The 18,310-nt window shown below is 42.1% G+C and overlaps 1 long non-coding RNA gene across 1 annotated transcript in view; it reads left to right on the top strand.

Moving 5' to 3' along the window:
• Positions 1 to 14,614: 14,614 nt before the first annotated feature.
• LOC137303964 (uncharacterized) overlaps positions 14,615 to 18,310 on the top strand; it is a 61,200-nt gene continuing 57,504 nt past the window's right edge. The window contains exon 1 of the long non-coding RNA XR_010958493.1: positions 14,615 to 14,681. This is a non-coding gene — a long non-coding RNA (uncharacterized lncRNA). The remainder of the gene's footprint in view (positions 14,682 to 18,310) is intronic.

Genomic DNA, 18,310 nt, shown 5'->3' with positions numbered 1-18,310 from the left:
AGTCTCACTCAGGAATGCCACAGGGACAGCTGGTATGCGAAATAGAAGCATTCACAGTGATCCTGTAGGGGGCCTGTCTTTTGAGGTTTCAGCTAAGGCACATTGTAAGAGGAGAGGGAGCTTTACTGTACAATTGGTCGACTTGACCTGGGAATGTTTGGTGCTGATGCTGGGAGGCAAAATTGGAGAAGTGTTTCCAATCCCCAGCACGTCACCTTCCTCTCTGAGCACAAATTCATCCCCTCCAACAAACAAGAATTAAACAGTAGCAGCTTCCACCACATTAGTATGGTAACTGTTATGCTTTATTCCATCCAACCATTTCACATTATTACAATATAAGAAAAGTCACAGATGAGAAAAGCCATTCAATCCATCGAAACTCATGCCTCCAGTACAATGACTCTTGTATTTAATCATATTTTGAGTAACCCCAATGTTTTGCTTCTCTTACATTGCCTGGTTGATTCATTTATCATTATTTCAGTAAAGAAGTGTTGCCTGGTATGTTTAAAACTCACTTTTCACTATTCCATTTGCCTCCTCTGGTTCTACATGCTCAATGAGACTCTGGTTTCCTTTTATATAATTTGTCAATTCATTATAATAAAAATGTTTTACGTCTAGTGCATCTGTCACAATGCAAGATGTATATCACACTTGCACCTGACCAGCTTAAATACCACAAAGAATTGGTTTAAATAGCATAAAGAAAAAATAAGTCACATTTAATTATCATGTCTCTCAGGATATCCCAAAGTGCTCCCAATACAATGAATTGCTTTGAAGTGTTATTATGCATCAGCCATTTTGTCCACAGTGAGGTCCCACAAATAGCAATGAAATGAATGACTAGTTAGTCTGTTTTGTGGTGGTCTTGGTTGATGGAAGAATGTTGGCCAGGACATTGGGCAAATTCCCTGCTCTTCTTCAAATAGTGATCTTTAGCATCCACCTAATGTGGCTACTTGACGAAGGCTAAGTGTACTATAGATAAATACATAGATGATCAAAACATAGAGGGGCCAGGCTGTTCATCCATGGGGGAAATCAGAGCCAATCCTATCCTCACCCAACATCCGAATGCACAGGAATCAGTGTCTAGTGATCAGGACCAGGAACTATAGTCAGTTTTCCTCCTCCCTGTACAGGGGCTTTGAAGCCAATTGCAGTATTTCTTTGGCTGAGGTCAACTAACTCAACAGTCAAAGGGAATTACACTTGAGAGCTTTCTGATCTGTCCTATCCAATTGCACACTGGGCAACAACTTGACCAACTGAGCCATCCAAAGAGCTTTAGAAATAGCTATAATGACAGACAATATGCTTATATCAGAGTTGCACTCAGACAGTACAATCTGACACTAATTAATTCTAATACTTGATACAAAATCATGCTGCATTCCAATTCAACAAGAACAAGTGTGCCATAGTCACAGAAAAAATAATTAATCCATTAATTCCATTGAATATTACAACCACTATGGTTTCTTTCACATCCATAAATGTTCTTATCAAAACATTCCTCTTTCCTGTGGGCAGGATTCTGTCAGCTTTGCTAACATTCTAGTTAAATATTTGATTCATAAATATTTATGAAATGAAATCTTACAGTTTCTAATCACATGAATTACAGTCCCTCAGAGAAACTGAGGCTTGGTCACCTTAAAAAGAAGCTTTTGACACTGGTGTCAAAATTAGAATAAAATATACAACATACTTATCTGATATAACAAGGCAATAAAGGAATTCTATTAGTTCTAGCCGTTGAATGTTCAGCTACCAGCCATGTAATGAATTCCAATCCTATGGCTGGTTGACTATGAGCACGATGACTGACGATAAACCTGGATGGACTCTTCCTAGCCTGGCTGGCACGCAGGGCACATGTCGCACTGAGTGACCTTTTAGTCAAATGGAAATGATTGTACCTTCAGTTCACAGAAGGCTTTGTTAAGTTTTGCTGATGAATAGGCCATCCACATCATATGCCGTTTAAGTCTATTTAATAAAATTTAAATCCATGAGTCTTGCAGGGCCCTAATTAAAGGGCAATTGTCTGAAGCAATATTCTGGCTGTAACGACAGCTACTCATTAAATGCTGAGGGCCCCCGTGAATGGTTATAGATCAGCTCCCTCAAGGTGTTTGCTTCTAAATGGTGGCATTCTGTTTAAATGTCATCTCCAGCCTGGTCTATTAGCAGCAAGGATTCATTAGACAGATCTGCACACCAGTAGATATTTTTGGTCAGTTAACAATCATGTGTTGTTTGCGACAGGGAAGGTTTTGGACAGAATGGAATTTGAGTTTGGTGAGTTTATTACAAAGAACTTTGAGTCTGGGACTCCAATGAATGTACAATGGAATCCCTGTTCAACTTGGAAAGAAGGATCAAGCAATGCTGCACTTCATCTCACTAATGTTTACATTAGTATAAGTGAGATTTCATTAGGGCTTCCTGATGTTGAGGATTTACAAATTGGTGCTGAGATTCTCAAACTGGCTCTTTACATCAATAATGAATCATTCTTCCCTGCCATTTCTCATTTAGATTTCTCCCCTTTATTCCCCTCTTCTATGCCATTCCGTATTTTCCTGACCAAGAGAACGGATAAGTGAACCTTTCCCAAGGTTCTGTCAATGCTGTTCTGTTAAGAGGTGTGTGAGTACAGTGCAGGGTTACGCTCCCTTGGACCTTCCCTCCTCCTCTCCAGGAAAATGCTTTGTCCTAGCTCAGTTTCATATTCTGATGGCCCATCTGAGATTAAGAACTCACAATGCAGAGATCTCAAGATTCCATATCCTATCAATCTATAGCTCAAAGGACATCTCGAATATCTAGAGCTGACATAGTAGAAAGACTGAGAAATCAAGAAATAGAGCTGACTTGGTAAATATCTACATGATTCAAGCATAAAATATGGATTCTGGTATCATACAGTGCAGAAGGAGGCCATTCAGTCCATTGTGCCAGCTCTTTGAAGAACTATCCAATTAGTTCCACTCCCCCGTTCTTTCCCCATAGCCCTACAAATTTTTCCTTTTTCTTTGTACCAAATCAATGTCAGTTTGCTTCCATTATAGAGATTTATTGTTCCAGTTAAGAGCATTTAAAGGTATCACCTTGTGACAAACATAAAGTGTTTTCTAATTATTTCTGTTTTCATTGTTTGATACATTGTGTCCAACTAGCTTTTGCACATTAAAAAGGATTTGTAATGTAGCAGATTTGCTACAGTGTAATGAAACCTTCTCATTTATATTCATGAAAAATTAGCATGAATAATTAAAGAGGTTAAGGCACACGTTTTACTACTATTTTAAATGAAAACATTGATGCAAATCAAACATTCTTGCCACATTAATTATGTATTGTTCAGAATATAACCATCTTAATTTAATAGTATTGAGTGAATCAGACATTCAGAAGTAACATAATTTCCCTGTTGTGATCTGGGGGAAGTTAGTGACGGGAAAACAAGAATAATTCCCAAAAAATGCGCACTCTGTGATATCTAATGGGCGGGAAATTGCTTTAAAAAGAACAGTGAGCTCAACAGCGCTCACCGTTGTTAATGGCCAAATGGAAGAGCAAGTGTTCCCACATGTGCAGACAAATGCGGAAATCCGGAACTTGCTCTTCCTGGTTCACCAGTGATCTGACAGCTTCGCCTTAAAATTTGTCTGATAAATTTATTAGAGTTCTTTGAGGAAGTAACGGGCAGGGTGGATAAAGGGGAACCAATGGTTGCAGTATATTTGGATTTCCAAAAGGCATTCGATAAGGTGCCACATAAAAGGTTACTGCACAAGAGCTCATGGTGTTGGGGGTAATATACTGGCATGGATAGAGGATTGGCTAACTAACAGAAAACAAAGATTCGGGATAAAAGGGTCATTTTCAAAATGGCAATCTGTAATTAGTGGGGTGCCGCAGGGCTCAGTGCCGGGGCCTCAACTATTTACAATACATATCAATGACTTGGATGAACGAACAGAGTGTATTGTGGCCAAATTTGCTGATGATACAAAGAAAGGTGGAAAAGCAAGTTGCGAGGAGGACACAAAGTGTCTGTAAAGGGATATTGACAGGTTAAGCGAATGGGCAAAAATTTGGCAGATGGAATATAATGTGGGAAAATGTGAAGTCATCCATTTTGGGAGGAAAAAATAAAAAAGCAAAATATTATTTGAATGGAGAAATACTACAAAATGCTGCGGTACAGAGGGATCTGGGTGTCCTCGTACATGAAACACAAAAAGTCAACATACAGGTACAGCAGGTAATCCGGAAGGCAAACGGAATATTGGCCTTTATTTCTAGGGGGATGGAGTATAAAAGCAGGGAAGTCATGCTACAACTGTACAGGGTGCTGGTGAGACCACACCTGGAGTACTGCATACAGTTCTGGTGCCCTTATTTAAGGAAGGATATACTTGCATTGGAGGCAGTTCAGAGAGGTTCACTAGGTTGATTCCAGGTATGGGAGGGTTGTCTTATGAGGAAAGATTGAACAGGTTGGGTCTATACTCATTGGAGTTTAGAAGAATGGGTGGAGATCTTACTGAAACATATAAGATTCTGAGAGGACTCGATGGTAGATGTTGAGAGGATGTTACCCCTCATGGGGGAACCTAAAACTAGAGGGCATAATCTCAGCATAAGGAGTTGCCTGTTTAAGACAGAAATGAGGAGGAATTTCTTCTCCCAGAGGGTTGTGAATCTTTGGAATTCTTCACCCCAAAAAGCTGTGGAGGCTGAGTCATTAAATACATTCAAGGCTGAGTTAGACAAATTTTTGATCAGCAAGGGGGTCAAAGGATATGGGGGAAAGGCGGGAGAGTGAAGTTGAGGTAAAAATCAGATCAGCCATGATCTCATTAAATAGTGGAACAGGCTCGAAGGGCCAAATGGCCTACTCCTGCTCCTATCTCTTATGGTCTTATCGCCAGCTGCAATCAACAGAATCAATAGACCAGCGCCAACTTGCTCTTCTGCCCAGCTGGAAACGAACTAATATCGCCACAAAATAGGTACACTTAAATTTATCGGGTCTAAATTAAGTTTTAACAGCGTGGTAAGCCTTAGTGACTGCCAAACAACTAAAAATTAACTTTTAAAAATGTTTTATTTTAATAGTATTCGGTCATTTAAATAAATTAAAAATTTTAAAAATGTTTTTTTTTTAGTTTTTCCTTCTGTCTCTTATTTAATTTGATTATTTCTTACCCTCATTTTCTTCGCTGTCTATAACTGTTTTTACAAATGATTTTATTTCTGTGGCTTTCACTTCCTGGTTTTCACGTTGCAGCTTGCACTTCAAGGTTTTGACTTTCGGGGCTTTTCAAGGATTATCTGATTAGTCGAGGGGAGAGATCGATCCTCTCGCTTCTTCTACAAGTCCTACCTTCGCTGGAGTTAACACTGGGCTCTTCTCAGCTTCCTGTTAGAGGAAGTTCCCACAGTAAAGACCGCGGTAAGTTAGTGGGTGAGTATATGGAGCGGCGAGCGTCGTTCGTTCCCCACTCGGAGCAATTTACGGGCCAATAACTTGATCACAGCATTTCTGTGGCATGGGAAAAAAAGAGCCAAATTAGGGCCAAGAGTCCCCGCCCTTTTTGATGCACTTCCAACATAATTCCAACAGGATATCCCAGCTCCCAGCCTTCCTCTGGAGTTTTTTACGGCCTTTGTTCAGGTTGGAGCTTCCACTCACTCTATACAAGGTCATTCCCGCATGGGGGGTGGGGGAAGGGGGCAGGTCCAGGGGGACAGGGATTGCCTACGTTGGAAGCTCCCACTTCCCCAAGCTCAAAGCAGAGCGGGGTAAAATCGGCTGCTGGTCCGCCCAGTGACAAGAGGTGCCAAATGGTGGGTGTAGAACACACCTTGGGAGTCCAGGCCACGATCCAGGCCTGAACCACTGAACAGGAGGCCAATTTGTTTTAAGAGGCTTTGGCCCGCTTACAAAGGGCATTTAATATATTGTGTCATCTGCCACTTTTTTCCCCACCAGTTTTTCCCCCCTCCTCTCTTGAATGGTTTTGGTAACATTGGAACCAGCTGCCCTCCTATAGCCTGCCCAAGAAATTACTTAATATGGCTCAGTACCCCAATACCACACCTCACAGTGCACCTATTCTCAGGGAGAACCAACCTACCACAAAATGGCAGTGGTATACTTATTGTGCCAGGTGTGAATAAGCTCCAAGTTCCAGTCCCACAATCAGCTTTGAAAGGTGTCGTCTTGTGATGTGATCATCTAGATATATAATACCTTAATGTAAATCATGAGTAGAACAAGGGAGCACAGATTCAAACTAGCAAAAGACAAATTTAGGACCGATGTCAGGAAATTCTGCTTCTCACAAAGTGATCAACACATGGAAGGGGCTTCTAAATAGAGTACGAAAAGGGGAAAAACCTGGATTTTTTAAAGAAATAACTGGATACTGCAGTGGGGGGACTGTGGGTTCTTTATGACGGATGGAATAAGATGGGCCAAATGGCCTCGCTCACCTGTAAATATCTTGTGAAGTGCAGATCCTCTGCTGATCACCCAGTTATCCTGGCTACTGACACCAATATTGCAGAATGCCCATGGAGCTCTCCACATGCAGGCTCCATCACGTGAATGGTCCTCCTGCTCTAGAACTTTTGGCTTCTGCAGATACTCTTTAAAAAGAACAAATTACTCTTCGAAACTTGTTTGGTTTATTTGTTGAATCTTGAGCTACAACCCTGTTATATTATGAGTATATGATTTGAAACATACAGTACAAATATACAGAGTCCCTGACGTAACACAATTACAACTGAACAAACAAATGCGCTTGACGTGAAGAAATAAAACCAATTATTCCTACTCCTTCCTCAGGGCAGTGCAGTCTGGAAGTGCTAGCTATAGTCCCCCAACAGATGACAAGCCCTTCTGCTTTTTCTGAGACTGCTCATTTGTAACAAATCCCACCAGTTTGGGACAGCATTGGGAATTCAACTGCATTTTGGGGAGTGGTTTCACGATACATTGGGTCAAATCTCGCTGGTGTGGGGTATCTCGTGACGCACGCCATTAGTTAGACTTTCTCCTGCACCCTTCAGCTCAAAAAATGTTTGCGCCATTACTTGCTGGAAGTGTGAACCGATAACTCACACATTGGCCGATTTGCGCATTAATAACAGTGGGCGTCATTAACACGCCATTATTTTTCCAGCAAGATCTGGCCCAATAAAATATTCCCAGGAGTGCAGTACCACAGGATCCTGGCGTCACCCTCCCACAGCCTGAGAGGTGTCTTAGCTCGCAGTGGAAATGGAAATGGTGAAGATTATTCCAATGCAGGCTGGGTTCTCTTTTATCAACAACCTGACAACTTACAATTCACTTTTAGTAGCAGCTTGGAGTATTTCATTGCTTTTGTAAGTGTTTGAGTTCTGTGGCTGCTCTGAGGCAGTCTGCTTTCATTGCTATTTCTAAGAGACTTGTTGACTGGACGACTTAGTGAAAGACTGCATTGCAGCATATTGGGAAGTATTAGAAGGAGAGGATGTGACAAATGATTTGAAATAGAGGGGCAGATTTTCAGCTACCTTTTGTTGAAAGCTGCTGCTTTTAAATTGGTGAGAAATTAAAGCTGCAGAGCATAAAACATACAGTTCCCTCGGTCTATCCGTTTTTAATTGGCATGAAACTAAACACGCACCATACAATCCACCTGCGGTCAAAACACTTCTATTATTGTGACAAATTTTAATCTGTTAGGAAAGGATTTGCCAACAGATTGGAAGTGTCATTGTCAGTACTGGTTTATGCTTGATATGCACTGTGACAGGCAGACACAAAACTGCTCTGTAGGGAGATTTAAATGATGGCAAATATTGGAGATGTCACTAAGATTAGCAGCTCAAAGACTGTGTTTCCTGGTTATCCCCGGAAGTTGGCTTCCTTAAACTAATGATTTTGTGTCTGTATTTTGGATGAATTTGTAATACATGGGATACATTTACTACACAGGTGATGCTGTAAGAAAATATAACTCCAATAAATATTTAAGTGCTTTAATTTTATATTTATGAAATTAACTTGAAACTAACAGTGACCTAGCTTAGGATAAAGACTAACCTAAAGGCAGAAAATCTTGTTTTGTTGTTGAAATACTGAAGTGTAAGAAGCCTACAAACAATGTCAAGCAAGACAGTCAAACAACATAAAAATATATTTTGAAAGGAATAAAATATGAAAATAATACAATCCATGACCCTCAGTTTCCAAAGTGAATGGAGCTCTGATCTGCAGGTGCTTTTCCTGTTAATGTTGCAGAAAGGACTCTACAACAAATACCAGCACTTAAGATGAATCTCCGTGTTTATACCAGGAACACGAGCTGCAGCAGCTGCACCTCAACAGTCTGCATCTGCTCAACAGAACGGCACAAATACTAGCACCAATACTTTACACACCACTTCTCCTCTGGTCTGTGGAACTATTACTGTCACCATCTGGATCTCTGCCCTCAAATATAGGTCAAACACAAGGTTAACCATTGCTTTCTGAAACACCGTGGGAGCACGCATTAAGCCATGGGAATGCTTTGGATTCCTGATTGGTACCAAAGTACAAATTATCCAGGTGTCCCTGAGCATGCAGCAACCGAAGGGCCAAATTTGTGAGACATCTGTCCTTTTTACAGTTGCTTCCAGCTGTATCTCGTTGTTCTGCCACCAAGTGCACAGCGCGATCCCGATTAACACTTTTTGGGTGCATGGAAGTAGCCTACTCCATCCATCTATTTCTTAATTCATTCTCAGGATATGGGGCGTCGCTAGCAAGGCCAGCATTTATTGCCCATGCCTAACTGTCCTTGAGAAGGTGATGGTGGGCCTTCTTCTTGAACCGCTGCACTCCATGTGGTGAAGGTACTCCCACAGTGTTGTTAGGTAGGAAGTTACAGGATTTTGATTCAGCAATGATGAAGGAACGGTGATAAATGTCCAGGTCAGGATGGTGTGTGACTTGAAGGGCAACTTGGAGGTGATGGTGTTCCCATGCATCTGCTGCCCTTGTCCTTCTAGGTGGTAGAGGTCGCGAGTTTGGGAGGTGCTGTCGATGAAGCCTTGGCAAGTTGCTGCAGTGCATCCTGTGGATGGTGCACACTGCAGCCACGGTGCACAGTGGTGGAGAGAGAGGACGTTTAAGGTGGTGGATGGGCTGCTGATCAAGCAGATAGTTTTATAATAATAATCATTTCCCTCCCTAGAAGTGTCTGGCCTAATGCCCTGCCCCCCCCCCCCCCAGAACAGCACAGCTGAGACCAGATAATGAACAGTGTTGAGAGTCATTAGCATGGAAGTGCATTACATCATTCCACAGCACAGCCCACAGATGCCCCAATGGGCCATGACAGCTTTGCCCCAATGTACAGCCAGATTGGCCCCAGTGTACAGCCAGATTTTCCCCAATGTACAGCCAGATTTGCCTGAGTGTACAGCCAGCCTTCCTTGAATATTAATAATTTGTGAAATCATTTGAAATAATGAAAACAAAAAGATGTGCAAGTAAAGCTTAATTACTGCTGACCTTTACACACTGTATTAATCATACCGTGACACTTCCTTATTGCACCGTATTGTTTCCAGGGGATTTGGTGAGGATACTTCACAGTAGAAGCCTTTTATCTAGGAGGGGGTCACATTGCACTGTGCACTAATTATGTCCTAGTTCAATAATAACTTTCAATTCATAAACGCACGGGGGCTAATATGGAAAAAGACAAACCAAAGTCATCCCAGGGCTGGATGACTACACTAACTTCACTGTTATGAACTGTGACAGTAGCAATATCTCACCATGTGGTCACAATGTAGGATTTTCAGGGTCAGTGAGAGGGACATTAAAGGCGATAACGTATACTCAGTGTTTGACATTTTACTCACAGGATTCCGCGGGGTGGGAATTTGCCTTGGGTGCGATATTGCTTCAGCCGCCCATTATACGCTCCGTCAGATATTCATCTCCATTCGAGTCAATGGGAACTGGAAGTGGGGCCGGGCGTATAACAGGTGGCCGATTCAACACCGCCCGCATTTCTTCAGTTTGTGTTCTTCTGGGATTTTTAAGCTGGATCTTCTCTGAGAACATTCATAATGTGAGAATAAAATATCACAAAATAAACACAGGCATCACTGCAGTCCCCACAGAAACAAAGCAACCACTATTATGTTTCCAATCGAGTGCTATTTTCGTTTTTCCAAATTCTTTCCCTCCTAGAACATCAAGACCATTAACACAGGCAAAATGGACAGTTTCCCTTCTGGCATCTGGATTTGAAACCGGCCCAGACGGGCTGCTGCCTCTGAGGCTCCAGCGTGGTGAAGTTTGAGCACTCTTAAGCATGCCCCTTGTAGGCATCGTTGAAAAGCACAGATACCCACACATTGGCAATAAAATTAGAAATTCTCACCGTGGGAGACCATTAGGAGTGAGAAATGGAAGTGTTATCCGGGTGCAGAGATGGTGTTGTCCTAAGACTGGACTTAACAGATGTTATTGAGGCAGTAAAAAGGGAGCTTTACGCTGCAGGGCTGATTGGCTGGCAGGGAGCCGTGCATGATTTTTTTTATTCGTTCATGGGATGTGGGCGTCGCTGGTGAGGCCAGCATTTATTGCCCATCCCTAATTGCCCTTGAGAAGGTGGTGGTGAGCCGCCTTCTTGAACCGCTGCAGTCCTTATGGTGAAGGTTCTCCCACAGTGCTGTTAGGAAGGGAGTTCCAGGATTTTGATCCAGCGACGATGAAGGAACGGCGATATATTTCCAAGTCGGGATGGTGTGTGACTTGGAGGGGAACGTGCAGGTGGTGTTGTTCCCATGTACCTGCTGCTCTTGTCCTTCTAGGTGGTAGAGGTCACTGGTTTGGGAAGAAGCCTTGGCGAGTTGCTGCAGTGCATCCTGTGGATGGTGCACACTGCAGCCACTGTGCGCCGGTGGTGAAGGGAGTGAATGTTTAGGGTGGTGGATGGGGTGCCAATCAAGCGAGCTGCTTTGTCCTGGATGGTGTCGAGCTTCTTGAGTGTTGTTGGAGCTGCACTCATCCAGGCAAGTGGAGAGCATTCCATCACACTCCTGACTTGTGCCTTGTAGATGGTGGAAAGGCTTTGGGGAGTCAGGAGGTGAGTCGCTCACTGCAGAATACCCAGCCTCTGACCTGCTCTTGTAGCCACAGTATTTATACGGCTGGTCCAGTTAAGTTTCTGGTCAATGGTGACCCCCAGGATGTTGATGGTGGGGGATTCGGCAATGGTAATGCCGTTGAATGTCAAGGAGAGGTGGTTAGACTCTCTCTTATTGGAGATGGTCATTGCCTGGGAAATGATGGGCAAGCATGCCTGATTTTCCACTGGGGACAAGAAATTGTGAACTCTGAACTCACAATTCCCAAAACGTGTGCCAGAAGCACAAACTCAAAGAATCTGCCCCTGGCACCAGTGGTTGACTTGAGAGTGTTCAACGCTCACTCACGTGGGGAATACAAACTGCTGAGTATAGTTTTGTCAAATGCTAGGGGTTTAATTTCCTCTGGTACTACACAGCGTAACACATTTATGTAAAATCACTCATATATTATTTTAACATAGTCGTCAATGTGTTTAAAATAAACTAATTAATGGCTATTAAAATAACGCAGAGTAATGTTACGTGAACAAGTTAAACATTGCACTCAGAGGAAACTAAGTCCCAAGGAATTATTTGGCAAATTTAATAAGGTGTGGGAGCATGGACTGGTTTCCTGTATCCCACTCAGTCCCCAGACTTCACAAATGCTCTGGAAACAGAATACTGCAATAATTACTCAGAACCATGGTCTAAACTTCCAACTTCATGACTCATTTGCACTGTAAATATTCATACAATTTGAAAGCACCTAATGTGATGAACATCTCATTTCAATGCAAGGTGTTGAAATTCATGGACAAATAGGAAAAAAGACACTTCACAATACAATAATTCAGTCTAAATTAGAATTTGCACAGTAATTCAATAACAGAAATGAATAGAAAAAAAATCTTGCTTATTTTTCTCTCCTCCCCTCCTGAAGACATTCATGGGCAAAAATGCACAGGGCCAACGTCCTGGAAACTCGGGTGCTGACCCCATCAAAGTGCGCAGGTTCAGGAGGAGGTCTCTTAATTTAAATAACCGGGGGGGGGGGTGCCTGCATCAATTGGGGTGCATCTTGGGCTCCCACCATTATCTAATGGTCCATTATTCACATGGAAGCCTTGATAGTGACTGTCAGTGGGGGCATCCCAGTCCTGTCCTCATCTAGCATTCACACACACTCCTCCAGCGGGGTGAGATATTTGGCTTATTTCCATACCTAACTCAGGGAGGTGACACTAACTAGAGTGAACTACCACTGGCCTAGATCAGAACTAATATAATATAGACCATGGATCGAACATGTGACTTTCCTGGTCTGTATGGTTTAACTGGTCACTGTAGAAACAAATTCATTGAGCTATCGGGAGAAATTATAATATTTTCTTCTAACATATATTTGATATCATAACTGTAGTAAAAGTTGAATACATTGCAGGAAGCCGGAGAACGTATCAACAGGCCCCAGTCAACTCTCAGCCGCAGGGTCCATGAGTTCTTCACTCTCAGTCATGGCCATGGATTATGTATTTGTTTGCCTTACCATTGAACATCACTCTGTGATTTTCTGATGCCAATCCTGAATGTGATAGCTTTGGGGTGTTTTGTTAATATTGCCTTTCCACTACTCCTCAGTGGGTCGCTTCAATCCCCTGGTGTGGTACTGGGCCACGGAGACCAAGCCAGGTTTGACTGTTAATCAATGCTGAGTTAGCCGTTCCCAGCCAGGCCAGTAACGTGGATGCCACGAACGACCTTTACACCCCAAGAGCAGGGCAAAGTGCAGCCACATTCCTGCTCCTATTTGTACCCAGTGACTCCTATTGGACAGTCCCTGTGTGTGGTTGCTGGCTGACATAGTTACATAGCTTGCTCGTAATTACTGTCTGGGCTCCAACCAGTGCTGTTCCCACTTGAAAGCTCCAAAAATAAATCTTTTTAGCAAACAATGATGAGATGACTGACGAGTGAATCTATTTTTTGATGGTGTTGGTTGAGGGCAGACTGGTGCCCAAGACACCGAGAAAACTCCCTAATCTTCTTCAAATAATGGCGTAGGACCTTTAACATCTACCTGAACTACCAGAACTGAACTACCAGCAGATCGGCGACACGGGTTAATGTCCCATCCAAAGGATGGCACCTCTGATAATATTGCACTAGAGTGTTAGCTAGCATGTGTGCTCAAGTCCTGGAGTGGGGCTTGAACAAGAAGAGGGGCATTTGGTTCTCTTAAGCACAGAAATAGGATTCTATTCGTTCCAGACACCTGACTGACCAAAGTGACCAGGGTGAAATGTCAGGCAGTTAAAGCATATTATTACATAATAACAAATTGTGAGTGAGAGCCCACTGTATGAATAAAGATATATCCTTTTAGTAACATTTAAATTTGGGAGAAATACTTTCCCTTTAAGAATAGCAGAATTCAAAATATGTAGATACAGCAGTTTCACACTTCTTGAGATTGTAAAAAAAAAATCGATTCCAAGAACTAGCAGTTCCCTCGTTTAAGTAGTTATAAATAAGTCATAAAGAAACCAAGTTTTGGAAGCAACTGATACTTTACAGAGTGCAATAAAAGCAGATTCATTACCAAAACTTTAAAAGTGCTCATTTACAATTTTGCAAACTTATGAATTCCACAGGGATTTGAAGGGTTTCAGGATTTAATTTGAAGCAATTGTTTTCTCCTTACTTCAAACCTTTGTCCCTATTTTAGTGAGATTGAAACTATTCTGAGCTGGTATTGTAGCGAGCAGGCAAGCTACAATGATCAGTTAGACACCTTTATAATGAAATTACTGTTGGCAAAGGGAGTTGCCAAAAATGCATTACTTTAAAAAGCAATGCTTCCATGATTGATTACTTCATGCGTTCCCATACCTCATGTCACATAAATATTTTGTGTTCGAGGCAGATTTGCTGCTATTCTGTGTACAGGTGTAATTTGTCTCACCAGAGTGAAGGGCTGCTTTAATTAAAATGTCAGTATTCAGTAAAATGTTGTGACAGATAAGCCAATCATAGCCCAAATGTATATTTACCGCTAAAGTAACAAGATTCAGACTATATATCGGTGTGGTTAATCAGTAAAGATTACAGGCATCTTGCTGGTCAACACAAGAGGGGCAGTTTTCTTAGGTTTAAGTCCCATATAGTTCCAGAAAAAAAACAAGCATAATTCTCAGGGAAATTGGGCACTAATCCTTTCAGCACCTGAATAGAACTGCCCAGAATTTCCTGTATGGCTTTTCAGGTGGTTGCATCTAACTGCACGTGAAAAAGGCACAGCAATTATATTGCAAATAAACATCTGTGACCTCTGGACTCAGATTTCCTGTTCCAGCCCTGGTGCAGTTTGGGGCAAAACTGATCACAGAAAAACTTCAACAAAAACTTGCATTTATACAGCACCTTTAAAGTAGCAAAACGTCTCAAGGCACTTCACAGGAGCACAATCCGACAAAATTTGACAACGAGACACAAAAGGAGATATTAGGACCGGCTTGGTCAAAGAGGTACGTTTTAAGGTGTGTCTTAAAGGAGGAGGAGAGGTGGAGAGATGGAGCGGTTTAAGGAGGGAATTCCAGAGCTTAGGGCCTAGGCACCTGAAGGCATGGCCACCAATGGTGGAGCGGTGAAAACTGGAGATGGGCAAGAGGTCAGAATTGGAGGAATGCAGAGATCTCTGAGGGTTGTAGGGCTGGAGGAGGTTACAGAGATAGCGAGGGGCGAGGCCATGGAGGGATTTGAAAACAGTGCACTAGATTGAAGAAAGCATATGTAAGTCACTGTCTCACATGGAAAGAGTGTTTGGACCCCTAGACATTGATGTGGGGAGAACGGACAGGAGTTGCATCTGCTATGAATGTATGGAAAAATGCCCAGCGAGGAAAGCTCTGAAGTGGGGATGATGGAGGACGGAAAGCAAAAGAGGGGGAGATGTACTTGATGTTTAGATCATGCCCTAAATGTCAGAAATGTCAGAAGATGACCTGGCAGATTTGGAGGCTCGTGAGATAGAAGCTGAAGATAGGAGGGACCCATTCCTTGTGGGAGGGGTGAGAGTGGAGGCACTGAAATGAGGCGGTCCAAATCTAACACAGTCTCTGCAGTAAGATGAAGGTCAAAGTGAGGAAAGTCAGATGTCTGCAGCTGCTATTGACCGGTAGGTAACCTGCAGTACTGCAAAGAAAATTCAAAGGAGCCACTATCAATGCTATCATTATTCAGCAAGGTGTAATGACACAATCTCTTGCTTGGACAGCTTCCAAAATTTCTCAAGAGACTGGATTCTGATTTGTACAGAGTGTTTCTGGCACCTACATCTACCAGGTCCAAGCACTGCTGAAAACCTTGCAGGATAAATTCTCCACTTGCAGCAACTCACAGAAGTGACATTTTCATCACTTGAATTACTGTCAAAAGTCATCACTAGAAGTGCGTACTTACAGCTCAATCAAAATTAAAGTTTGTTTAATTAAATGGGTTTTGCATATTTTGCATAATAATTAATTCCTGAAATAGATTTTAACAGAATTTTAAAACAGTTTAAAACAGCCAGGATACAAGTAATCTATGTGTGGCAGTGTTTGTACACTGATAGCAATTGTTCTCTTGGTATTAAATTCTACATTGGGGGTTATTGGTGTCAATTTGCTTTGAGCACTGTGAAGGTAATTATAGTGTTTAAGTGTTACCATCAGGCTAGCTAATCAACAGTCAGGTCAATAATTACTGGATTGATAGGAGAGAATAAACACACATATAACTTTGCTCACCTAAAATTCCAGCATTATAAATTGATATAATTAAAGCCAATTGAAGTAGATTTTAAATATAGCTCTTACACACACACCAGTTTCCATTCAATTTGCATAATTGGAGTATCTACTGATGTGGAAAGATTTGTTTTGGCAATAAATGCATTATAAGACCAGAGGAATGATAGAAATAGGAGAAGATACAGCATTTCACACTCCAAAAATTATACTGCAATGGACAAATTATTTTGGCTTGATAACAACTGCAATTTTAGAAGCAGGTTTGACTCAGTAGACAAGATTTGACTGAATATTAGCAGTTGTAGGGAGACTTGGAATCACCTTCCAGAATTGCAGTTACATTTACCCCCTAGCTGGGAAGGTCACTGCTGCCTGACGTTCGATATTACTGCATCCCTCCAGTTACTGATGATGAACAGATTTATCAGTCAACCATGTCCAGTTGCACACACAAGATGAACTGATGCACTGCTTAAGAGGCTTTGCTTTTCCAAAAATAGAGCAGCTGCAATCAGATACCCAGCAACAGATCCGTATCTTAGCTGGTTAGTTGCATAGTTCCATCCGTGAATAAACAGTTTGTAGAATATCATTATATGTGTGTATACCTACTATCCAGCCTCAACGCATGAATGTTTCTCAGCCTACTGGCCAGAATGCTTGATGGACTTCAAGCATAACTATGAAGTCATAGCTGATGATGCCATAAATTAATCCTGGTAAACAAACATATAATGAGGTGAATAAAGCCACTTGATTTGTTACTGAAAACAAGTTTGCATAATTAGGGAGTAATTTCCAATCACATGCTTCCAACAGGGAGCCACTCTCATGGAGTGAGGGTTGGAGATAAGGTTCGGGTGTCCTTGTACACGAAACACAGAAAGTTAACATGCAGGTACAGAAGGCAATTAGGAAGGCAAATGTTATTGCAAGGGGGTTGGAGTACAAGAGTAGGAAGTCTTGCTACAGTTGTACAGGGCTTTGGTGAAACCACACCTGGAGTACTGTGTACAGTTTTGGTCTCCTTACCTAAGGAAGGATATACTTGCCTTAGAGGCGGTGCAACGAAGGTTCACTAGATTGATTCCTGGGCTGAGAGGGTTGTCCTATAAGGGGAGATTGAGTAGAATGGGCCTATACTCTCTGGAGTTTAGAAGAATGATAGATGATCTCGTTGAAACATATAAGATTCTGAGAGGGCTTGACAGGGTAGATGCTGTGAGGCTGTTTCCCCTGGCTGGAGAGTCTAGAACCAGGGGACATAGGGGGTCGGCCATTTAGGACTGATGAGGAGAAATTTCTTCACTCAGAGGGTTGTGAACCTTTGGAATTCTCTACCCCAGAGGTCTGTGGATGCTCAGTTGTTGAGTATATTCAAGACTGAGATCAATAAATTTTTGGACTCTAGGGGAATCAAGGGATATGGGGATCGGGTGGGAAAGTGGAGTTGAGGTCGAAGATCAGCCACGATCTTATTGAATGGCGGAGCAGGCTCGAGGGGCCATATGGCCTACTCCTGCTCCTATTTCTTATGTTCTTATGATATCATAGCCCCAGTTTTCTGACGTACACTCCCTGTGAGCTGATGGTATTGCAGAATTACAGAATTACATATTTAAGGGGTGATTTTCTGGCTCTACATTCTTGGCAGACAGCTTCACCTGCTGAGAGTGCAGATGGAAAACTTTACTGCACACTGCACCAAACTTTCTGTCCACCAGGAATATTCATGCACAGGAAGTACCAGAATTTCCAATATGAGCTCTCAGCTCCTCACTAGGACCATGAAGTCTGGAAATTAGCCCTTTAAAGAACACTTTGTCTCGACAGATCAGGAGGTGGTGTTATCCCCCACAAAATGTTTAAGTTGAGATGTTTATAATACAATATAGTCATCCAACTTGGCATCATTGTGAAAAAATTTCCTATTCTTGCCATGGAGTATTCTAAGGTAGGTCAACTATTGCTGACATAAGTGACACAATTTATTTGGTTCACGGGAAGAAAGAAAGAACGAACTTGCATTTCTATAGCACTTTTCACGGCCACAGAATAAACTGCTTTCTGAATCACTGTTGTAACGTAGGAAAACAGGGCAACCAATTTGCGCACAGCAAGGTCCCACAAACAGCAATGAGATAAATGACCAAGGAATCTGTTTTATTGATGATGGTTGAGGGATAAATATTGGCCAGGACACCTAGAGAACTCCCCTGCTCTTCTTCGAATTGTGCTGTGGGATTTTTTTTACATCCACCTGAGGGGGCAGACGGGACCTCGGTTTAACATCTCATCTGAAAGAAGGGATAGAACTGATCCAGGATTAATTTTCATAAAACACAAACATAAGTCAATTTTTT

Source organism: Heptranchias perlo, chromosome 36 (genome assembly GCF_035084215.1).
Source record: "Heptranchias perlo isolate sHepPer1 chromosome 36, sHepPer1.hap1, whole genome shotgun sequence".
NCBI lineage: Eukaryota > Metazoa > Chordata > Chondrichthyes > Hexanchiformes > Hexanchidae > Heptranchias > Heptranchias perlo.
Note: the sequence above shows the minus strand (reverse complement) of the source record. Positions and strands in the feature narration are given on the sequence as shown.